This window comes from Platalea leucorodia (genome assembly GCF_965183815.1).
Source record: "Platalea leucorodia genome assembly, chromosome: 11".
NCBI lineage: Eukaryota > Metazoa > Chordata > Aves > Pelecaniformes > Threskiornithidae > Platalea > Platalea leucorodia.
The window spans coordinates 9,108,475-9,133,134 of NC_138833.1; positions in this window are offsets into that span (position 1 = coordinate 9,108,475).

Sequence of the window (24,660 nt, forward strand, 5' to 3'; positions counted from 1 at the left end):
GCTCTCACCCAAGGTGCCTCCCACTTTCTGTTTGCAAGGATCCCACATCAAATGCATGCAGCCTAAAGCTAACAGATGTTTTTCCAGCCCATCAGCTCAGTAGGAAACTGAGATTCAGATTTTTTTCCATCATTTGTACCACTGGTACTAAAGGTTCTCTGGGATAAAAGCTGCCTTCACTGAACACCTGCTCAGCCCTTCGCCCTATAGTCCTTCTATAAAGGTCTAGTCATGTCATTTTCCTGCAGATGCTGTCTTAGGATGCAGAGTTGAAAATAAGTAATCTCAACAATCCTAGATATCACGTATTTGTCTGATTACAGGACTGTCTAGTCTTTCTCCAGGTCTCTTGGAGACGTTTCCAACTGAAACTGAATGCTACCTGACCATGCTTCCCCACAGTTTACTAAAGAGCTAGTATTCCTCTTTATACCATAGCTCAGATGGCTAGAAAGAACAGTCACACTCATGAAGAACCACCATTATTTTACTAGAGGGGAGCCATGACTTCTGTGGCAAGACCAATCCATGGTGATTATCTCTTACTGGCCATATAAGAAAATGTAAAGCACACTAGAGAGTCTTTCCTAACTGCATGGCTATACAAAGGAAGGACCAAGCTTTGTGTGGTTCCAGGGCAGAAGGACCTTCCTCTTCATCTACAATAGTGTTGGACCTGTTGTGGAGGAAAATTTGCCTTCATGGCATATGTGCATCAGTTAGCCAGACAGGGCCAGTCCTTTCTAGGGTGTCCCAGCCCACGTCCTCACTGCCTCACTTCCCACCCCTGCCACTGCTCCTGCATATTCAAGAGGGAAGCAAGAGGGAAAGGATGGGTGTAAGAGGGAAAAGTGCCAGTCACTTTTCTGTGCTCGTAAGAACATAGCCACTCCATGGCCTTTACCAGGGTCTACATGTGTGTTAAGGATAGGTTGCTCTTTTTGATGATTCACCAGAAAATACATCCTCCTGGCTCCCTCCCCTGTAGCCAGCCCAGCTCTGCAGAGCCGTGAGTCACGCAAAGCAGCAAGATTTTATTCCTGTTGCTACCACATCAGTTCAGACTGATGCACAAGGGAGCTGGTTAGTTAGTAAGAAGGTGCCATTTTTACGTGGTTGCTTTCCAGGAAGGAGCTGGACTTTTCTCACAGTGTTTTTTACAGCATCTCAGCAAATAAAACTCTGAGCACAGGGGGTCAGGCCACACTACATATCAGTGAGGGGGATGTACACTAGAAATAAAAGAGTCACTGCATGCTCTCATCTCCAGCTATCCCCTACGGAAACCTGGACCTCAATGCTGACATGTCTTGCTGCAGAGGTCTCCAGAAAGACACACAAGTCAGCAGGGAGCAGGAGGACTCCTACAACTGTCAGTAGAGGGGACAGGACACTACAAAGAGACTGTTGGATGGAAGGTGAATTTGGAAAGCTGTGCATGACCACTGGCCTTTGACAAGACACAACCAGAGTTCCCGGGGAAGTTGAGAGAAGTAAGTATCCACCAGCTGCTCATCCAAATCTACCCATTATCCAACAGGCAACGTCATGGTCAAAGGATCACACCTTGCTCTTTCCCAACAGCTGGGGAGTCTTGCTCTCCTGCCCTGACCATGTGGATCCCTCTCCTGACTTTAGAAAACCAAAAGTTTGTTACCTAAGTGACTCATCTGATCTCCTTGATAAGGAAGGGAGACCTCTCACCTCACACACCAGTTTGTCCCAGGCAGAAGAAAACACTAGCGGCTGTTTGTCTGTAAATGGAGCTCAGACATCAAGTTGTGATTTAGGTAAGGAGCTATTGGGTGTGAGAAGCTAGCTGGGATAACTCATGGCTTTGTGGTGTGTGGGGCAGAGTACTCTCCCTTTGCCTCCATGAGCTGCCCCATGCTGTTTCTGTCCCTGACCTGGCTGTTTGGGCATGCTTCACTCAAGAGGACAGGGGCAAAAAGTATTTGTTGAGCAAATCCAGTAGCTTAAGGCTTCTTGAAGGGTTTCTACCCTTGACATCCGGAAACACTCCAATGACCTTTCCAGGTCAAGCTTGGTTTGAGTTGGGGACCAGCCCATTTTTTTGGCCCAGTGTTGAGAGATTCCCACACACTTTCAAGCTGACTGAGGACATGCCTAAATCACGGTATATCAATTGCTCTGTGATATTGTGTATATGATTTCTACATTTTCTGTTTTGCACAAACGAGGTTTCTACAAGAGCTGAAATCCAAGAGTGGACCAAGGCAAGGAGACAATAAAGGAAAAGGATGCATCCAAGCTTTGTTACTGAACAAAAGGGAAACCAATGGCTTCTCCACCCACATCCATCACAGACACAAAGGAATGTTGATGGGAAGGGACCTCTGAAGATTTCTAGTCCAATTTGCTGAGAGCTGGACTATGGCCAATGCTATGACAGGTCAGCTGTGGTTTGTTCTAACTGCTTCTTGAAAACACCATTTCTCTGGTGACCTGTCCTGGGGAAGAAACATGCATATGGAGAAGACATTTTCCAACCAGAATGTCTCAAGCACAACTTGTGGCCATTGTCCTTTGTTTTACTTATCACTGATTGACTAGCTTCTCACCTGCACAGGACTACACTATACCATGATGGAAAGGAAGATGTTGGCAAACGTATCAGTCTGCGTGTGTCTCCGTCAGTGTGTGCACAGGAGAAAGGTTTCAATGGGGTCTTACTATGAGCATTGGGAAGCTATCAGAAAAAACCTGCACTGACAGCCTCACCAACCAGGCAGTCAGGAATCATGGCCTGACTGCAGAAATAAGATATGCTCAAACATTGAACAGGAGAGGATCCAACAGGCAGCATTAGGCAGATTGTTCCTGGCAGGACCTGACAGTATGGCAGGGCCACTTGAGTCTTGTCCAGTTTGCCTATATCTGGGAAGAAATTGTGAAAATCAAGTGCAGCTGCTAAGCAAGATCTCCAAGTTACCTGCAGCTGGAAGAGTTTTGATGCTGCTGGGACTAAGGACAGGAGGTTCTGCAAATGGCATTACCCCAAACATTTCAAGAGCCATTGACGGATACAGCTAATTGTTTTTTAAAGTTGAGAGATTAAAACACCCCACTTCCTGGGGCTAGAAATGACAAAAGTCCTTCATTCAGAACACAGAGGAGAGAAGAGTGAGGTGCAGGATAGGAACTTACTGTCTGGGGCCGGGCATGCATGTACAGACAGAAGAAGTGGCTCCAGACATGTCCCCTTTGCTTATAGCACTACACATCAAAATTCCCCCTCCTGCTGAGCCTCCTTGCCCATGGCAAAAGCTGGCAAGAAGCTTCTTTGTGCTGGATAATTGAAGCCATGTGCTTGTAGTTATTATTTGGAGCTGGGGAGACTGAGAAAATGCACATGCTTTCTTACATATTGGCAGGCACAAGATCATCTCTGTCCACAGGTGCTGGGTTGAACTGGGGGATCTCTCAGTGATGTTCACAAGGAGTTCAGCAGCTTCTTCAAATCAACTTCCTGAGTTGAAAAATGGTTTGAATGGTTACCCGTGAAAACACCAAAGTTGCAAAGGTCTCCCAGAAAGTTCGCAAAGACCTGATTTTCATCTGCTAACACGTTGTCTATTTTTACTGAAACCCTCTTCAAAACTGTTCAAAATTTGTCATCGACCAAAAGCATTCTGTTTAAATATGGTTTCTGAAAAAGTGAATACTCGTAATTCTGCAGAAAATGGCAAATGTCAAATTGAATTCATGCCAACTTCCACTTGTTTATTAACAAGTGTCAATCTTTCTGTTTAAGTAAGTTCCTATCAAATATTTTGACCAGCTCCCCTAACTGTGGCTTTAAAGGTGATCTACTTATCCCACTGGTGTCCATCAAATGAACAGAGGTGATGACACAGAACAGAAATTGCTTGCAAATGAAATCAAGGACAGACGAGGAATTCCCTACCCCCATGATAAAAACCCACCCACTGCCAAGGAAAGCTCATTGCTCAGACTTTAAACACTACAGCTTGTGCTTAATTTGGATACCACGGTTCTCCTGCTATGATGAAAAAGTGCCAGTCTTACTCCAGGCAAAGAAAAATTCGGGGCTTAGCAGAGCTTCCAGGCCCCGTCTTGCCACACGAGCAATGCCACAGTCTAGAGCAGTCATGGTTGCAGCAGCGGCTCAGGCTGAGATTCCAGCCGGCTCAGATGCATAATGGTGAGTTAGATACAGGCGGGAGGAGGCATTTCTTTACATGCTGGGGAGTCAGTCTAACTTTATTTCACCTTAAGACAGAAAGTTATTTCCCTAGAGCACAGACCAGTGTGATTAACCCGCAAGTTTTCAGTAGTGGTGGATGAGATAACAAGAGGCAATGGCTACAGGTTGAATCTTCAGATTGGACACTAGAAAAAATTTCTAAGTGCAGCCCTGGGTCAGGTCACAGAGATGCAGGATTTTCAAGACCTGGCCAAACAAAGCCACATCTGACTGACAACAGTCCTGCTCCAAGCAGGAGTCTGGACTAGAGACCTCCCAAGAGACCAGCTCTCTTGCAGGTTTTATTTCATGTCTTAGTCTGGCAGACTGTGTCATTATCTGTTTCACTGAGCTCAGGTGTAGCCTCCTCTGCTAAGGGCTCCTGTGAGCAGGCAGACCTTGGAAAAACACTGAGCCATTTATGTGCAATGATTTTTTGGGGGAAGGTGAACACATACAGGCAAAGGCAGGTTAAATGCTGGAAGCATTTCATAGCCTATAGCCTCTGTCCTCATAAACCTTTGGAGAAATATCTTTCTTCCCAGGTCAGCTGAGGTTACCATAGCTGGATGGTAATCCACCCAGGTTGATGAGCCTTCTTGACCTCAGGTCAGCTCAGGGCCAAGGAGTGGAGGTGGTCCCTTCTCAGACCTCAGCCCCCACCCAGGCTCCCAGACTGGCTGGTTTGATTGTGCTTGGCCTTCAAACAAGGACAAATGAGGTGGAATTCAGAGAAGAGCAACAGGAATGATTACGGGAGTGGAGGTAATGGCTGAGGAGGAAAGATTTTGAAATTTAAAGATGGATAGCCAGGCTACAAGCCTACATACAGAGACATTATCATCAGTCATTAAACAACACAATACTTCAAAGCCAGGGCAGGCTCATGATTCAAGACAGCCCGGTCTCCAGAGTGCTGTAGCCCAGAGGAGCAGTGCAAGGCCAGGTGGAAGGAGCCCGTTCACGCATGTGAGTAAGAACATTTTTTTTTTCTCTTAATACAACTGTTCATATTAAGAAGTGAAATTCTGCTTGGCACTAGGCAGTACTACAGGGGCACCAGGGAAAGACTGTCTAGAAGCTGGAGTTGACTTGGCATGGCAATGATCAGCCAGAGAAAGAATCAGAGCCCCATTGCTCAGGACACTGAAGTTAGACCGGACAGAGCATCAGCCAGTAGACAATGGTGAGTAATCCGCCACTGACTGGCAGATGGACAGAGTGATCGGAGGAAGGCTTTCCCAGTGCAGATTTGCAGGAGAGGGGCCAGATTTGCCTCCGGTGTAATCCTCAGCTCCCCAGTCTCTCTGTATGAGGTGGTGTGCCAAGCCCTCCTCACACCTTCACCCAGAGAAGAGCCGGGCTTGGATTGCAATGTGTTCGCACAAAGTTTGCAAACCGCAAATGTCATGCGGCGAGACGGGGAGGGAGAATTGAGAGGAGAAAGGAGAGCAATTAATATGCAGCTGGTGCACGGGCTTGAGTGAAAGGAGCCGACGATGACCACCCGGAGCTGACGCTTAGAAACGTACAATAAAAGCTGAACGGATGGCTGAATGCAAGACCTAGCAAATCAAAACAGATGCAATAAGCTGAGGCCAGTGGAACCAGCAGCCAACAATGACAGCAGAGCCCACGGGCTGGGGGGCACGTGGTTGGCACAGAGAAAGGAGGAGGCTAGAAAGAAGTGCAGATGATGTCTACCAAGGGAATCAAAAGCCTGTTGTTTTGAAAGCCAGAACAAATGGCATGTGTGCTCCTGCCGCACATGGCATTGACAGTGGGAGCTGCATGGTCCTCCATGTCCCTCCAGGAGCCACCCAGAGGCAGGCTGCTTCCAGGCTTAGCGCCGGATCCTCCATCATCCCCCCTGCCTTCCTCCAGGGAGGGCTGCCCTTGGCCGCACACTGCTGGAGGGACTTCAGGGGGCTGCTCTTCCAAAGTGATCCTGCAGCCAAAACTCTTCTGTCCCCCAGCATCCAAGTCCTTCCCATCACGAGGCAGGGAGATCATCCATCCCTTGTCCAGTGTGGTTTGTGGGTTTGGTCACCCGGGGCAAGCGCTACACCAGCTTGTGGCTCCCAGGTTGGCTCTGCTGTGTGGTGGGACTCATGTGAAAACTTGGGAAGGGAAAAAAAGGTCCACACCACTGAGGCCTCCTGCCCCTTGATCTGCTAGGGCCTTGTGCTGTGGGTTAGCACAGCAACCGATGCCATGAGCCAGGTGCACTGTTACAATACCTCTGCCCAGAGGAGGGCTGATTTTGTAGCCAAGGGCACCAGCCCTGGAGCTCTTTTGTTGGTGACATCCATGAATCTATGTAGGACATGCATGCATATTAGAAATAGATAGCAAGTGTTCGTGATTCATATCAGATATCCAGGGTAGCAGATTTATGTACCTGGTGAAGAATGTCTGTGGTTTTAAATACCTGGGGCAGATCTGCAGGGGGTGTCAACCATCATGGGGCTTCTGCAGAGCTGTGCCACTTTGCAGAAGAGAGCACCTAGTCCCTAACTTCACATTCAGGGGTGCAAAGGCCCCAAGTCATTGGCTTCCTTGCAGCACGCAAAGGACAGCAAGGCAAAGGCTGGGCATATCTGCACTTACACGACCTCCAGGAGCAGTAAACCTGCCTTGAACATCTCAAGCCATTTAAAGAAAAGGAAAAAAAAAAACCAACCAAAAAACCTTAAAACTCCCTTTTGACTCCTGGCATCTCATCTGTCTGTTTGTGGCCTCTCTTGTGAAAGACCATAAAAGAAATTTTTGCAAAGGGTAGGGTATTTTTTTGAGATCTTTCTTGCTGCTCCCAATGCACAGCCCAATTTAGAGGAGTGTTGCTTCATCTCCCCAGCTCCTCACAGTTAACCTGTAGAGCAAGACAGAGTCTGCAGTGCTGTAACAACCCATTAGACAGCCAGTCAATCACATCAGTGATCATTATAATGGTACATACACCAGCGGATGCTTCCCCACCAGAGCTGGGCACAGCAGTACACCAGCAGGTCCCCCCAGCACCTATCAAGGCATCAAAGGATATTAAAGGGGTAAAAATAAAATACTCAACCTGATCTCTCCTCCAGCTGCCTCTTCTTCCTGCTGGTAGAGACACAGCACCTTGAGGATGCTGTGCCCATGTCAGAGAGTGTCCCTTCCAGCTGGTGCTTGGCTGTCTGGGCAGCCACTGTCTAAAGCCTCGCTTCTCAGCAGCTCACCAGTATCCTTTCCTTACAAAGCCAAAATCAGACTGCTGGATGTGCTGAAGGTAAGAGTCTCTGTCTCTGTCCCTGATACAGGCTTTCTTAAGCCTCGTGATGACTGATGCTGTTGTGGAGATCCAACGCAGAGAGTCTGGCAAACTGGCCCTTGCTTTGGTACAGCACTGTCCTGCTTCTCTTTCCTTTTTCATTTTATTGTGTCCTGTCCTTAAGAGTGTGATGGATACAGGGACCAACTCCAGTGTTACCTCTTGGTTCCAGAGAAGATGCACTCTGTGGCGAATTGCTCAAAATCTAGATGTAGACAGCTTTAGAAAACCCCATCAGGAGATGTTTTTATTTCTTCTCCAGCCTGAAGCCCTCTGAAGAGTGTCGCCCACAGGCTTAAGCTCTCCCCAGCAAGTCTCAAACTAACTAAAATATAAATATATCAAAGCAAGATTCTCACATACTTCCAAGCCTCCCAAATATCCAAAGCCTTGCCTTAAAATCAGCCAAACCAGCAACCTCTTGATGCCTCAAACAGAAGGCTTTTCTGGAATGGAAACGTTGGGTCTCTTCATGTTACTGGACATCACGCAGGGACAACTGGATAAGAGCCTCTGGACTCTGCCACTCAAAATGATCTAACTGTTTCTTCTGGCCTTAAAACTCATTTATCAAAAATACACTGACTCTGTGCTGTGCCAGGAAAGCCTCTATTGTAGATTTGGCAACAAGATGTTCAAATCTACAGTACCCATTGACACCAACATGATAGATCTGCTGGAGAAAGGTTAGGTAAAGGAGGGGTACGTATATAACAAGGAATATGGTACATATATAAATATGTGCAGACTTCAGTAAGTGATAAATCAGTCGAGAACCCCTTAGTGTTTAGAGACAACCAAGCTATGTTCTAGTCAATCAATCTGTTGCTGAAAATATTATTAATGCCTGGCACATAGATTTATGATGAAGGCTAGATGGATGCAAAAGAAACATTTGTAATGGGAATTTTTGATGACTGTGCTGAAATACCATTCATTTGTGAAAAGAAAGCTAAATATAATCATCACAGTTATTTATCAGGGAATAGAGTCTTCATCTCTTTGTTGTCCACTGTAATATGCAGGATACCTGGGCTCTCCTGTCTCTCCTTTTGCATTGAAGGCATGCAAGTTAGTTACAAATGGGTAACTGTACACTCAGCATTGTGCCAGGAGGTATGCCATCATCACATAATTCCCAGCACAATTAGAGACTTTGGACCTTGGTCTGTGTTCAGAACCTAATGGCACAAAGTCACTGTGTAGAATGTCATCTCAGTGAGATCACCTGCATGTCTCCATGCAGGGACGGACACATAAGGAGAGAAGAGGATCAGTCCCATTTGTAGCCTTTGTTAAGCACAGTGATTATGGAGCTCAAAAGAAATATAACGGAGCATCTACAGAAGGTCAATATGAAGAGCAGCTTGTACTGGCATGAGCATTTGTGACACTGCTCCTAAGTTTGTGGACTGATGCTGTTGTACTGTTCTCTTTGTAGTGGTGCCAGTCCCAACCTCTCCTCATCCCAGCCCTGCTGGTCCTGTTTCCACTTCGCCATCACCAGCTCCTGCCTTCCCCAAGAAGATGCCTGAGTGGCAGTTAGACCCTGGTGTTGTCGTTCGTCCTCAGCAGCCAACTGGGAGGCGTCCACAGTGTGGAAGAGTCAAGCCATGACGCTGAGGGATCTTTGCCAGAAATGCACAGGAGACTGTCAGATCCTGTGGGATGCTGGCTTCAGCCTGCCAAGCACCTCCATGGACATGTCTAAACACAGGCATGGATGAAGCAAACACAAGATGAGTTACTGTCTCCACAGCAGGAGGAGCTCATGACGGTTGCAAAAGGTGGGCATCTAAACCCTTCCTGCACCACGCTGAGCAGACCAGCTCTAGGACCACTGCTCCAGCATCAGCCTCAAGCTGAGCTCTGCCCCTCCAGTCCCAGGCCCCATGCTGCCTGGGCCAGCTCTCTGCCTGCTCAGCTTCCCCTCTTCCTTTTACTGCTGTTTTTGTTTTCTTTCCACAGCTCGTTTTCTCGGTCATCCATGTCTCTGTGCCTCATATATCACGCCTATGTGTCCGGAGGAAAGAAAGATCCCCTCCAACCCAGCAGCCCTGTAACGGATGGACCTTCCCGATTTGCAGCTAGCTGACAGCTTGTGAGAACAACAGCTTGAATTACTGAAAGAACTTTTCCCACTGAGTTAATCTGCAATGGATGTAGGTGACCTTCTAAAGGCATCTATTAATCAAAAAACCAGTGCCCATTCACCGTGCTAGGCTGAGCCCTTTGGGGGAGGGGGGGGACTAATTTCCCTCTGAGATAAATCATAATTTGACAATAATCATCTGCCCTAATCACTCCAATTCTTCCCTTTAATTATTTGTACACACAGCTCTTCCTGCCTGAGAAACACAAAGGATGACATTAAACGTGGCGTTTGCACTGATGACGGGGAAATGCTGAAGGCTCCAGCCACAGCCTTAAATCACTCCGTGTGATGCAGAGCACCCAATGGAGCTGAGCTGCCAGGGCTTCGGCAGGCTCTGGTGCACCCTCCGCCCAGGGTGCAGGGAGCAGCCTTTCCCAGAGAGGAGCCACTGCTTCCAGCCATGAGAAGGGCTGTGGTCCCTGAGCCCAGAGAGCAGTCCTGGGACCAGAGCATCAAGAAGACGGCTGCTGGAGAGGAGACAGCAGAGAGCAGAGGGGCTCTAGAGCTGTCCCAGCAGCCCGGGGTGTCACCCCAATGCTGCCCACAGAAAAGACTGACCCCCATGCAACACCCATCCCCTGCACTCTTCCTGCTTGGAGGGTTGTAATAACAGCGAGGCTGCGGAGAGCATGGGGTTAATCTCACATCAGTGCCCCTCGGATGCTGGGAGGAAGGGCTGTGAGCTGGGAAGCCGGCGGACCGTGGGAGGGAGGAAGGAGGGAGGAAGGAAGGGAGGGAGGGGTGGCCTGGGTGGCCTTGCGCTGTGCCGATGCATTGCCTTGGCCCGGGGCTGGTGAGGGGTCCCTGCCTGGGGTGAGACTCTCGCCCAACGTGAGTGCTGTGAGGGGTGGCTCTGGCAGGCAGAAGCAGCTCCCTGCCGTGGGAAGCTCTCCGGTGGTGCCGGAATGAGTGCGATACCTGGCTGTACTCCCAGGACCCAGCATGGGCAAGGGCTCCACTTCTTGGCATCTCCTTTCATGCTGGCCATCGAGCTGTGGGGGTGTGGAGCTGCGTTTCATTACTGCCTCCAGCAGCTGGTCCTTTCGCTCAGCCACCTCGGAGTCATTGCAGGCCCCAAGGCACTCAGGCTTCTCCGATGCTCCAGAGACAAAGATGCTGTGTCTTTGGGCACCTGTAAAAGCAGAGGGGGTGTTGATGGGGGTCAGATGAGCTTTTTTTCAAAATCTGCATCTGTGGAGTAAGAGTATAAATGGCAGTAGTGTGAGAATTTGCCGATCACCGTTGCTGAAGTGAGAGCAGGGAACTGGGTTTCCCCATGACAGCAAAGGTACGATGGTCTGGGTGTGACTAGCTGAAAACTGCTCAGCAAAACTCTTTTTCAGTAGATTCGTGGGATGAAGCAAACAGTGCATTCTGTCCCTGGGAAAATGGGACTCCTCCTTTTTCTGCTTGGGAAGAAATCCTCTAAAACTGGAAACAGCCAGGAAATGCTGTGCAGCACCTCATGGGAAGTGAGATTTCTCACTGCACCCGTCTTCTCTCCCACTGGCCTGTGCCCACAGCATCTCCTGCTGTTTGGGCAGCCAGGCACAGGCTGGGTGCACCGGGTCCTCACCACCAGCCCTGCCACAGGATGCGCAGCCTGGAGATGTACAGTCCAGTGTGGGTAGCCAGGATGGGCTCCCGAGTGCAACAGCATTACTGCAGAAACACAATAGCCACATTTCATCCTCTGCTTAGTAGGGTTTGGGAACAAGACTTTTTATGATTTAAACATCTGCCCTCCCAAAAATCAAGCAAAATTGGAGACAGCCCCCACAAGCTTCCCCAGTGCTACTGGGTTGACTTCTAGTAATTCCTGTAGCCCAGGTCAGTATGATGTCTTGCAAGCTATACCATGGACCTACAGCACCATATGCTGGCCTAGTTTAGCATCTACACAGCAGTACAGCCTGCCTCACTTCATTCCTGGTCCCTACAAAGCAGTGCAGAGCAGGGCAGGCCATCTGGTCTGGGCCTGGGGGGAGCTGCAAATGGTTAGTGATGCTCCCCACTCCCTGCAGCAGGACAGTCAGTGCCCGGTGGGGCCACCTCCGAGAAGGGAGCACGGCAGCACTGGACCGGCATCACTTGTGTGCATGGTCCCCAGGAGAGCAGCTTCCCGGGATGCCCATCCAGCTGGTGCAAGCAGAGGGAGGATGGAGCTCAGCCTGCACTGTGGGTCTGGGCAGTTGTGTCTTCCCTGACCTACTCCAGCCCCATCCTCCCCTGATCTGTGCTTTGTCCACTGTGCAGTGCTGTGCCAAAGACCACTCTGGGGGAAAGCTCCTCTCCAGTTTCAGCAGCACCAGGGGGTAGTGGAGCCCTCCCTTGGGACCCCATGACTGCCCCAGGGACCCTGTGGGGACTGGCAGCTGCCCCACTGGGAATCCAGTTGAGGCCAGCTTTGGATCCTGCCCCACCAGCAGTGTTCAGACCTGCCAGACTTGGCACAGCTTAGCTTGTGATCCTCCTTCAGATGGGAGGGACAAAGTGACCCTGAGCAACTCTGAAAGTAACCACATTAACATTGAGCTGGGGAGGAGCTGGCTGTTTCCCAAAAGTCTAATCCATGGGACTCCCTGCCATGAGAGACCGGTTGTGGTAAGAGCCAAGGATACAGCAATAAAGACTTAACTGACGAGAACTAACTACATCACTGAGAAAAACAGGCATAATGCTACTATGTGCCTGATACCTTTGTCTCCTGTTTTTTTGTCATATAGTGGGCTGTCTAGCATTGACCAGGGAAACACCATAAGCTTAGATTGCAGTGCTTATCGGGGCAGTGAGGTATCACTGCGCATGGGCTTCCTGTAAGAGGCACTTTGCCCTGCCGTGGTGTTTCCTGAATCATGGAGGATGGCTCAAAGCTACATGCTCCTCTGGAACAAGTCTGGTAGCAGACCCCAAGAGTCTGGGACACGAGGCGCTATTCTTGGCCTGTTTCTGAGCAAGTTCTTCCATGGGCATGAGGGACAGATGGTTCCTACTGGAAGGGGAGGCAGCTCTAAAGTGCATGCCCCTGTACGGTAGCATGGCCCAACCCAGAAACTGCTGGGAGAAATCTATCCTCATGCTAAGCCATACATCAGCTTAGGTCCCTCCTGTCCTCAAAACCTGTAGGGGCAGAGCTGGAGTTAGCAATGACCCATGCAGACTTTGCATATGTATCATCAGTTCACCACACGATCCAGCTGCCCTTGCTTTGCAAAGAAACATGTCCTGTTCTGGCTGAGCCTCTCCTCTGTGTGGGATGTGCCCATGAGTGAGAATATATTTAATGTCCAGCAAGCAGAGACATGACGCTGCAGTCTCACAACACCTGCTGTGTTCCTGTTACCTGTGGATCGAGTTGCCCACAAAGATGTGGGGCCCCAGTGGAGAGCCTGGGGAGAGGTGTGTGGGGAGGAGAGACTGAGAGAGTGCAATTTATGGAGTTCAGGAGAGGGAATTCTCTAGGGGCACTGATCACGCACTATAAATACCTTCAAGGTAATGACATAAATGAAGGGAGTGAATTATTCACCATCTCTGATGATGGGAGGGCAAGAGGCAGTGACCTGAGGAAGGGAAGTCTGGGTGGGAGGAAGCCTGGGCAGCAGGAACAGCCTGGTGTGGGATGTGCTCCTTGGGGCAGCCCTACTTGCTGTGCGGAGTCTGTCTCTAATACGTCCTTGGCTGGGCCCACAATACCAGTGCTGGAGGGGCGGAGGCCAGCTCATGACCTGTGTGGGAGCTCCCAGCCTGCATGTCCCTCCCGACAAGGTGAAGTTTCCTCCATGTGCTGGCTCTGGCTCATGCATGGAGCCTGCTACTTTCCCAGGGCTGCAGCTGAGCAGGCAAACAACTTCCCTTGCCTGAAAGAGCAAACTGTGTCTGCCTGGCCCCACACAAGCAGAAATGGATGGAGATCAGTTTAGCATTTCTGACAGCCACCAAGCTGGACAAGTCAGCAGGAGAGAGCTAGAAGAAGCTATGGCTTTGACTTGGAAAGAAGAACCAGGGTCTGGAAATGCAGCCTCCAGCAAGATCACAGCATCACAGACTGGCTGAGGTTGGCAGAGAACTCTGGAGGTCATCTGGTCCAGCCCCCCTGCTCAAGCAGGGCCACCCAGAGCCAGTTGCCCAGGTCCATGTACAGGTGACTTTTGAATATCTCTGTCATGGTTTAACTGCAGTTGGCAACTAAGCACCACACAACTGCTTGCTCACTCCCCCCCAGTGGGATGGGGGAGAGAGCTGGAATAGTAAAAATGAGAAAACTCATGGGTTGAGATAAAGACAGTTTAACAGGTAAAGCAAAAGCCATGCATGCAAGCAAAGGAAAACGAGGAATTAATTCACTACTTCCCATTGTCAGCCAGGTGTTCAGTCATCTCCAGGAAAGCAGGGCCCCATCACATGTAACAGTGAGTTGGGAAGACAAACGTCATCACTCCAAATGCCCCCCCTTCCTTCTTCTTCCCCCAGCTTCATATGCTGAGCATGACGTCATACAGTATGGAATATCCCTTTGGTCAGTCAGAGTCAGCTGTCCCAGCCATGTCCCCTCCCAACTTCTTGTGCTCCCCCAGGCTACTCACTGATGGGATGGTGTGAGAAGCAAAACAGCCCTTGACTCTGTGTAAGCACTACTCAGCAATAAAGAAAACATCCCTGTATTATCATCAACACTGCTTCCATCACAAATCCAAAACATAGCTCCATACTAGCTTCTATGAAGAAAATTAACTCTACCCCAGCCAAAACCAGCACACTCTCCAAGGATGGTGACTCCACAACCTCCCTGGGCAACCTGTGTGTCCCGATCCAAAGTCAGGGGAGGTTTTGATATGATCCCAAGGACAAGATTAAGATGCAAACGAGGTCAAATGCTGTACAACCTTTTGACTTTATTTTGGCGAAGGAAGGGGTGAGGACTGGGTAGGGAGATGGGGGGGGGGGAAGAAAGAGAGAGAGAAAAAGAGAGAAAAAGAGAAAGAGCATGCTCAGGTGGGTGAGAAGAGAGCCACTCCGAGTCCGGTGTTGTCCCGTCGATCAAAGGTCCAGTCGGTCCAGTCTCTGTGTCCGCAGGAGCAGCTTCCAAGGAGGCGTGTGGGGTAGGACGAGAAGAGAGAGAGAGACCTCAAAAGGCACACGCGGTCCTTTTATAGGGCCACGCACACGCGCAGAACGGGTCTGCGTACGTGCAGTTTGCGCTTCTGCTTTTCGCGCCCTGGTCTCTGCGCAGGCGTGCGTGCAGTCCATGGCCCCGCCCTTCGTGTCCTGCTCTCTGCATGGGCGTCCTGTGATGGTTTCGTCGGGGGCTGGATGTCGAAACCAGAAGATGGCGGTAGAACGGCAATGTCGAGACAATTCTGGTTCCATAACAGTCCTCGACACTGTGCCAGTGCTCAGTCACCCTCACAGTGAAAAAGTGTTTCCTGGTGGTCAGAGGGAACCTCCTGTGTTTCAGTTTGTGCCCGTTGCCTCTTGTCCTGTCATTGGGAACCACTGAAAAGAGCTGAGCTCCATCCTCTTTGCACCCTCCCTTCAGGTACTTATATACAAGATCCCCCTTGAGCCTAAAAGATGGAGATTTCCTGTGCTCACACAAGAAACCTCCTGCATGCTGCTGGGGTTATTTGTCTGTCTGTAGACATGCACTTCTCTGATAAAGAGAATGTGAGGAGGCCTAGGAAAGCACTGTGCCTCTGCTGATGCTCTTGGCACAGGCTGGGGTTCAGTCCTACTCCTGCTCCCCATTGCTTCACAGCAACCCCAGTCGGGAGCTCTGAACAGATTTCCCAACGCCTGCTCTTTGTTTGATCTCTGGAGCCTTTTCTATCTCTCTGCAGATGGGTTTGTCCTTATCTGCATCTCCCTTGGGGGGACTCGTCAAATGCTTTATCATGGCCAATAGGCCTGGAAGATAGCTATGGTTCCTCCAGAACTGCTTATGGGGTTAGGGTGGCACTGGGGTAGCCATCACCAGCCACCCGCCAGCCTCACTTCTGGCAGAGGCAGATGCTGGGAGACAAGTGGGTCAGCTTGGGTGGTTCTTGCAACCTCTCCAGGAAACATTTAGGAAACAGCGCTCTGATCTCCTGCCCAATGAGCAGAGTTACATGACAAGCCAGGATCCTGGATGTGCTGTCTGAGGCATGCCGGCCCAGAGAGACAGACAGGGAGATGTCTCTTGCGTTGCTCGTTCACCACAGCCATGTGTAGGAGGTGGCATGGGCTGGAATGGCTTTTGGAGCAGAGAGTCTAGAGGAGGCTTGCTGGCTCTGCACCCCACAGAAACCACAGGGTCTCCTGTTCCCTCTTAGCGTGGACAGGTAGCCATGGGCAGAGTGGTCAGCCTGACTGTTGGGGAAGAATAAGGAAAGTGAAATCCACATGGGAAGGACATTAGGGCTTTGGCAGCCCAGGGCCAGCTGCCTGGTCCATGTCTCCCATAGAGAAGGACTGTTAAATTCACAGTTTCTGGACACTGCAGTGGCACGGAGCTGCATAACAACAGCAGGAAAACAATGATCCCTTAGACTCTAGTCGGTTCTGTCCTGCACTGGCACAGATGCAGTATCTGTCGCAGGCACTGATGCTGTACGCAGAGAACAAAGACATGGGTCTTGTCCAGCATGGGGCATGCAGCTTTACAAGCCAGAGCAAGAGGAAAGGCAAAGGAAACTGCCTCCTAAATGTGAAATAACTGGAGGCTGGCTCCAGACCCTCAAGACAAAGCTGTAAATCTGCCTAGCCCTGCTGCAAAAGCATGAGACACCCTGGAGCAGCCACACGGAGTCACAGTGTCCTTGATCTCTGTTTTCTCTTCCATTCCTTCCTTTCATCCCCGCCACCCCTGGAGGCACGTTCAGTCTCCTGATGACTACGGTCGGTTTCTCAGCCTGCTCAAACGATGCTCTCTCCCGTCCTGCTGTGTTTTATAGCAGGCTGGGTCAGGTTGCAGTTGCTAATAGCAGTTGCCGAGCTCGGCCCAGAGGGAGGGCAGTCCCAGCTGAAGAACAAGGTTTCCAGCAGGACGTGCTGCGCCTCTGTCAGCGGTGTTGGCATTTGGCCCCCGCTCCCCTCTGTACTGTTTTGGGAGGCACCAGGAGGACTGACCTGTGCAGGGAATGCAAACCGGCGGGGGTTTTCCCCCGGGGCTTGTGTTAGGTCATGCGGCTGACAGCACTCTGGCATGTCCCATCACATGGTGGGGAGTGGGTCTGAGGCGATGCGTGACCCATGGCTGTGGTAGCCATGAAGCACTGCCCCCAGGCTGTCTGTGGGTCACAGGACCCATCGCAACAGCTCCTGACCCTCCTCTGTTTGCAGGGCTTGATTTTTCCTGGTAAGCTGAGATGAAAAGAGGAATTCTCCAGCCGCCCCGGGAAGGGGGAGCCACGTCGACGCCTCTTCCTAATGCAGAACTGACACTGAGATGCCCCCTGGGAGACATGACCTAGCCAGCTCCCCAGATGGTTTAAAAGTGACTTTGTTTTGAAGCCACAGACCCCCTTCCCACAACAACAAGCAAGGAGACAGTCTCAAAGGCCACCCAAACCACATCCAGGCAAGGCCATTGCCTGCTTGTCCCCATTTGACCATTTCCTGGATGTTGTCTGGAAGTGAGGGAACAAAGCAGAGAGGGCAAAAAGCCATCGCCTTGCTCTCCCCCGATTTAGCTCCATGGAGCGTAAGCAGAATCAGCACGTAAGCCACAAAAAGTCTGTGCCACATTTGTCTCCTTTGTGTCTCTGGGCTTGCTGCACAAGGAGCAGGAGGAAGAGAAATGTGTTCAGGCTGTAACTAATGCCAGAGCCTAAGAAATGGATCAATTCACCCCCAAACAATTTGCAATGCAAAGGGAGCAGCTCTGCTCTTGGTTTACTCCTCCCGATGCACAGACATATGCACAGCCCCTCTTTCCCACATCCCTGCCTTGGGAGAAAAGCAGCTCATCACCCCAGCGCAGACAGAATACTCCACCCAGCTGCCCCCACCAGCTCCTTGCAGCTGATTTCCTCCTTGCTGATTTAAATCCCTGGCAAGGGCATCCAGGTGCCTGTCCACCCTTTGCCACCAGAGAGTCAGGAGTGGTGAAGACTGGATGCCAGGAAGGGGGTAACCCCAGCACATTGGCAGTACTGCCTGTACGCAGCTCAGCTCTCTGTGTCTCCAAAGGTTTCTCTCCCAAGCGTGCTTGACTAATTAGTAAACGGAGCCTAAACCTTTTGGTCTCCATCGATCTTATCTTTAAACCCTGCAGACAACAATTCCTCAATCGATACCTCATTTAATTGCTGCCACCAGGCTGACAGCTGGGGTTCTGGCTGTGCAAGCCTGGCTGTCACATGGCAGGTTGCCAGTGCCACCTTCTAATCCCAAACTGATTTATCCTCATGCAGCTCCTCTCCCTGACCGCTCCTCCCCGCCCCCCGCCCCCCCCCCCCCCCCCCCCCCGCCCTTCCCTCTCTATGCAGAGGGTAGAAAATGCCCTGGTTACATGCATCCCTCCACGAACACATCACACCTCTGTGCTCATTTACCTCTGGACCACAGCTGTGACCAAACTGTCGTGTTGATGAACACCCGGGCATGAATACATAGCCTCCATGCATGTTGCTGAGACCTAATACAGCCCAGTCTCAACTCAATGAGCAGAGCACTGCCATAGGGGGGACACCTGGGTGTCGTGTGCAGTGTTTCCCAGCCAGCCCACGCTGTGGGGCAGGCAGACAGACAGCTCCTGCCCTATGTATCCCAATACCAGACCTGGTCTCCATGCATCCCTGTGGCACTGCCTTCCCTGGCTGGGACCCAGCATGTGCTGGGCTGCTGATCCTGGCGAGCCCCAGGAACTGGATTTTTAGGGGTGCTCACAGCCCTCTGAAGAGCAGCAGATACAGAGGCAAGACATGGCTGCTATTCTGGGACAAGTTGCCTTGTGGAGTCAGTCACTGACTTCCCAGTTAAGCACTGGGCTTGAAGCTGGGGGAGGTATGGCAAGCAGATCAGGCTTCTGTGATGGGGTGCTAGCCATGGTTGCTCTGCATTTGCTCTGGCTCAGCTTTTACTCTTGTTTTGATCATGTTTTTTACTGTAGTTTAATGATAATCATAGGTGCAACATGCATTTCCTTCAGTGGCAGATATGTGCAATAATTGCTGTAACCCTGATCTTTGACAGTTATGTGTTTGTCGTCTGTGGTTCTTGATGGCCTCTCTTTGTGCTGATGCTGATTTCTCTGTCCTTGTATCCTCAGGAAACATTAATGTGTAATTTTGGAAAGAAATAGAGCTTGTGTATGAACATATCACCCGCAATACCACCAGAATGAAACCTAGGCCTGCCTCTAGATTGAGGTCGTGGCCCACAGTACCAGCTATGAGTCTGGGGTCTGCCCAGCAAGGAGGTGGGTGCCTTGCTTTCATTGATGCCTATGTGATCAGCACATCTGCAGCTCAGCCCGGCCACTGAGACCCAATGCAGACCTGGTCTTGGTTACACCAGCTTTCAAGCAGCATTACCTACAAATCCATGGTGTAAAACAGAATGGAGATACATCCAACTGCAGTCTGTGGCCATCAGTTTCTACTCACTTACTCCTCTGAAGGTCGCTTGCTCCATCTCCAGCTCCATTTGGAGGCAGCAGCTTGTCCAAGCCCCGCTGAACACATCTTGGAAGACTTCTCAGCCCAGATGCATTGGGACTGGTGAGCTTGGCTGGTCTGCCAGCAGTGCTATCTTCTGTGACGTTCACGGAGTCAGTGCCTGGGGCTGATCACTGACTTCCCTGAACTCCAGCCGAGGAGAGGCCATAGCAGAAAGAAGCTTTCAGATCTACCTTACAAAGGGTGACTTATCCACCACCAGTACATTTTGAGTACCATCTGTCCTTGCAGCTTTGAATTGCTCCACTCCATGGTGAACCAGAGTCAGTCTCCTCCAAGCAAGGAGGTTCAGACATGTAAAATAAATCACCAGCTCCACTGCTGGCCTTAGCTAGTATCCTCATTTTGTGCTAAGTAATAGGGATGAGGCCCTTGCTATGCTAGGTGCTGGTGTCCAACAGGGATGTGGAAATCTCAGAGGTGACCATCTTGGTACCATTTAAAGTCTTCACAGATCAGCATTGAGAAACTACTGCACTAGGAAAGGCAGGGGAATATGCTAACAGCTTACTGGGGACAAATTCAACTCTGGTGTAAATGGATACACTGCCTTTGGGTCCACTGGGCTAACTCAGAAAACTCTTGGCTGCTTCAAGGGGCTGGTGTCTCCTCCAGCTGGTGACAGGTGGGATGCTTCACATCCCACACATCTACTCTTCCAGTTTGCTCTTCTCCTGTAACAGCTACACCAAGGTAGAATGTGACCTTGGGCAAAAACCCAGATTCTGCTCTTGGTGAAAACTGCTGAGGCTGGAGGACATAGCAGAGGTCGCACTGAAGTTAAAGGTACCTGAATCCCAGCTCTCTGGGCCAGAAACCATTTCCAGAGCCCTTGAGTCTGGACAGAATCTAGCCTGTATATCCAAGGTGTCTTACCACTGAGCTTGAACAGTGGCTGTGCCCTGTCAGGGTGCAATCTTAGGAGAAAGTCTGCCCTGTTCCCAGCTTCCCAGGTCACAGTTCCACTGTGAGCCAGGGAGGGAGGTGAATGCTCAATAGCTCCAGGAATGAAGGCCATGAAAGCTTGTTATCATGTCAGAGGGAGCGGGGGGCTCGTGTGTTACCAGCAACCAGAAGTTGTTTCTACTGGCCTCTGCTACTCTTCAATAGTCTGTTTTATTCAGGATTGCTATCTGCTGCAGCTTGCTTGTGCCAGGTCCTCTGTAAGCCAGGCTGGAGCAAAGGGGATCCAGGTAGGCAGTCCTAGTGGGAGAGGTGACTGGTGGCAGAGGAGACCCCATGGGCAGGATGGTGGTTGGCTACCTGTGCAGGCAGGGGCATGGGAGTACCAATCCCACAGTCGTCCTTTGCCGTGGTACGAGAGGGTGCCTGACACATGCTACTGGGAGATCAGCAGTTGGCCCCGAGCATGCCCCAGATGGTTTAATGCCAGGGTGTTTGCACACAGCTCTGCCATTTAATGGGGAGAGAACGCATAGCTGATCCCAGCTGAAGCCATACACTAAAATGCTGACAGACTGTTTGTCGAGACACAAACATTGGCAAATGGCCCTGCTTGCCATATACTTAGAGTCACGGCAGAGAGGGAGGGAACCCAAGAACAGGGCTGTCTCTGGCAGTGACTGAGAGTCCTCAAAGTGTGGTTCAGTGCATGTTTCTGGGAAGAGGGAAGTTACTTTCTCGAGAGATTTGAAGTGCCCTTTTCCAAAGGGGTGCAACCAGGATGCCCAGCTTCTTAAAATGAGGTTGGGGATGATGGGGACAGCTAGGTACGTTCCTCGTGCAGCACAATTCAGGGGATGGAGCATGTCCAGCAAGGATGGTACCTCTTTGGTCCCTCAGGCTTGGCTTGTTCAGTGGTACTTCTCCAGAGAAAGTCAAACTGTCAGCATCTTGGATGTGCCAGAGACTCCTCTCCTAGCAGGTAATGCCGCATACAGGGCTGAGGTAGTGCTAGCTGTGCTCAGTGCCTTTCAGTAGGGCTGTGCCTTACTCACTGATGCGTGCCATTAGCTCTCCCTGCCTGGGGTCCCATGCACCAGAAAGGAGGGGATGGGAGCTGTGGTAAAGGTGCCACTGAAAACATGAGTCAGAGCTGGGCAGCGTGGGGCAGGAGCCAGGCACCAGTGTTGTGCCCAGTGGGTGGGACAGGTCTGCTCACCTCAGGGTCAGGCTGGGACTTTCCCACGCTTGTGCCATGAATTTACAGCAGTGCTGGGAAGGGAAGAATTGCCTCCAAACAGCACCTTCTGGCTTCTAGTGCATCCCCTGGGGTACCTGAGTTTGCACCCCTGGAAAGCCAGGTCACATTACCTGAGTTTTCAGCCCAGAAAAGCCAGCTCTCAGGCAGTCTAGGTGGCAAGAGGTTCCTGAAGGCACTGAGCTAGAGAGCTGCTGCTTACAGTTTCCCATCAAACTAGGGAAAAAAAATGTTGCTCCTATGCTGATCTAGCAGCCTTCATTTTGCCCACAGGAGCCTTTTGTCTCTCAGAAGATCACCCCAGTTGGAAGAAACTTTTGAACCTAATTGTTAACCTGACTGGGCCTCAGTTCAAGATGATTGACTTCAGCAAACAAAGAATCCTGTGTTTCCAGGAGAAGGAAAACATGGCCCATGTGGGTGGGGGGCACAGAAGAAGGGTAACAAGGAGGGGAAGCAGCTATCACCTGGGAAGAATTACAAGCAGAGTAAGGCTTTTTCATTTGTCTGGACACCACTCTGGGGCAGTGTGATGTTAAAGGAATCTGTAGTTTTAAATTACCACTAATGACCACATTAAAAATAACAAAATTTGGGGTCAAGGTTCAATGAACTAAGGAAGGACTCTTGTGGTCTGATCTTCTGCTTTGAGGATCATCCAACACGTACCTGCATCAGAGCGAGGGTAGTAAAGATACCGGGGAGCGTCCCTTTCACCAATCTCCTGTGAAGAGGAGGTCCCTGCAGAGTGTGGGGCTCAGCTCGGCTCGGTGGCAGATGGGCTGTGCATGCCTCCACTGGCCGCCACTGCAGTACTGCCCGGCTCCACGCTGCATCCGACAGTGACACGAGTAGCTCAGCACTAGCAACTAAGCCCGGCTGTGGCACCCACTGACACCCCAACCTGCAGCATCATTGAGGACTGCTCAGGGCACCCACTTGGAGCTGCAAAGGCCCAATTAACTGCCTGCTCAGAGAAGCCATGCCCTAATATGCTCTGCCCAGGACTTTAAACTCAGTGCCTGCAACTGCACTGGAGACTCAGTGGGGCAATGTCAAAGGATGCAGGGCAGGGCCATCCATCTATCTTGTTCTGTGCTTCTTTCTGTTCTCTCTTCGGCCATCCTTGGTGCTGCCAACTTCACAATATATGATTTTTAAAAATTTTAAATCACATGATAGAAATGTCTTTAGCTTGTGTGAATTACCATGAAAAGTGTGAAAAGGCCTTGCATATAGGTGGAAAAATGCCTGTCGTGGTACTGAGGGGCAGCTACTCACCCTGTAAAATGTCAGAGCATATGTCAGACAGGGATGCCCCATTGCCCCAGTCCTGTCTCTGGGACAGTTGTCCAGATAACTTGCACTGGGGAAAGTCCTGGAAGCTGGGTCCTGCATCACCTCCGGCCATCTTTCTCACCATCCCCTGCACCAGGTTTCAGATCCCCTGCCCCCCCCATGAATTCCTTGCCCACATCAAAAGAGGGGAGACAAAAGAGGCCAAGTGACTCAACTCAATGCGAACGCCTCAGGCAGTGACCCAAGCAGCAGGTTGGCCGCAGCACTGCCCAGCTCCCAGCGCACTCATCCTTGCCCTCAGTGTCCCCCTGCCCTCCGCTCTGCCAGGCTGCCCACTCAGCCTGCACCCTGCGGCCTGTGCATGCCAGCTGCTTGCCCCCAACAAGCCAAGTGAGACCCCCCCCCACCATGGCCTCAGGAGGGGAATGGGCTGCTAATGGAAACGTCTCGCTTCAGTGTGATCTCCCTGACCTGAAACCCTCCAGAGACCTTTCTCTAGATTAATCTCATCCTGCTGATGCTGAGCTCTTCCTCCTGGTCTTGACCCCTTTCTCCCCACTCTAGAGGTTTCCCTGTGAGGGGTGGGAGTGTCTCTCTTGGTGCCTTGCTGCAGCCTTTTTTGTGATCTCCCACATCGGTCTTCCCTTATACAGAGGTTCCCCAGTGGTACATCCCCTCCTGCCGATGTGCCAGGCTCAGCGGCTGGCACCGCAGCCTCCCGGGGGATCCTGTCTCTTAGCAACGCTCCAGCCCAGAAGGTAGATGCTGAGCACACGTCTGGTCCATCGGTCCATGGGGCTTCCTGTACAGGACAGAGGGCAGCTGCTGCCTGGAGGGGAGAAGGCTGCGTGCCCTCACACACGCCACCTCCTCTCCCATGTCCCTTGGAAGTGGGCGAGGGGCACAGGAGGTTGAGCACTAATGTGGGATACCGCAGCCCTGAACCCCTGCCCTGTGGTCCGGCTGATTGCAGAGCTCTCCGGAGACCCTGCTTGCACTAGAGACTTGCAAAAATCCCACCACCCTGCCTGTCTTCTTCCACCACTCCTCTGCCACTAACAAAACCCCGAGAAGGTGCTCAGACTGCCCCAAGAGAGCCTTGGTGGGGCTGGGCACAGGTTCAGGAAGGCCGGGGGACCAGTGCTGCGGCTGTGCCCCGGGGTGGAGGGCGGTCCCCGTGGGCACATCCCTAGTGTGAGACCCGGTGGCGGGGTGGGCCCCACTCCCTGCCCACACCTCCGTACCTTGTCCCACTCCCCCAGCTCTCCGCATTCCCCTGTCCCACGCCCCCCCCGCCGCGGAGCCGGGCGCAGCGCGGCCTCGGGCCACCAGGGGGCGCCAAAGGGCGCGGCGGCGGCGGCCGCCGCCGCCGCGCCCTTTGGCGCCCCCTGGTGGCCCGAGGCCGCGCTGCGCCCGGGACCGAGGCCAGTCCCGGTCTCCCGTGGGATGCACCGAGCGGAGCGGAGCGGCTTCCCCATGGCCGCACGCGTGTCTCGGGGCCCGGCGCCCGGCGCGGCGGGGATACCGAAGCGGAGGCGAGCAAGGCGTGGAGGTACGAGGTGAGTGCACGCCCCACCCCCTTCCGGGGGGGAGCATCTCCGGGAGTGGGAGCGGGCACGGCCCCTCCGGTTGAGCGGTGGGCTCGGAGGCGGAGGTTCAGCCCCTAGGCCCCGTGCCGGAGGGATGGGGGTGCTCCTGGGGCTGTGTTATCCCCCGTGCCGGAGGGATGGGGTGCCTCAGGGCTGTAGAGTGCAGGATAGGCTGCTTAGGGTGTTGCATGCACACCTCTGCAAGTCGAGCAGTGCCCCAGGCTGGTGCGACCACCCCCAGGAACATCATCCTCTT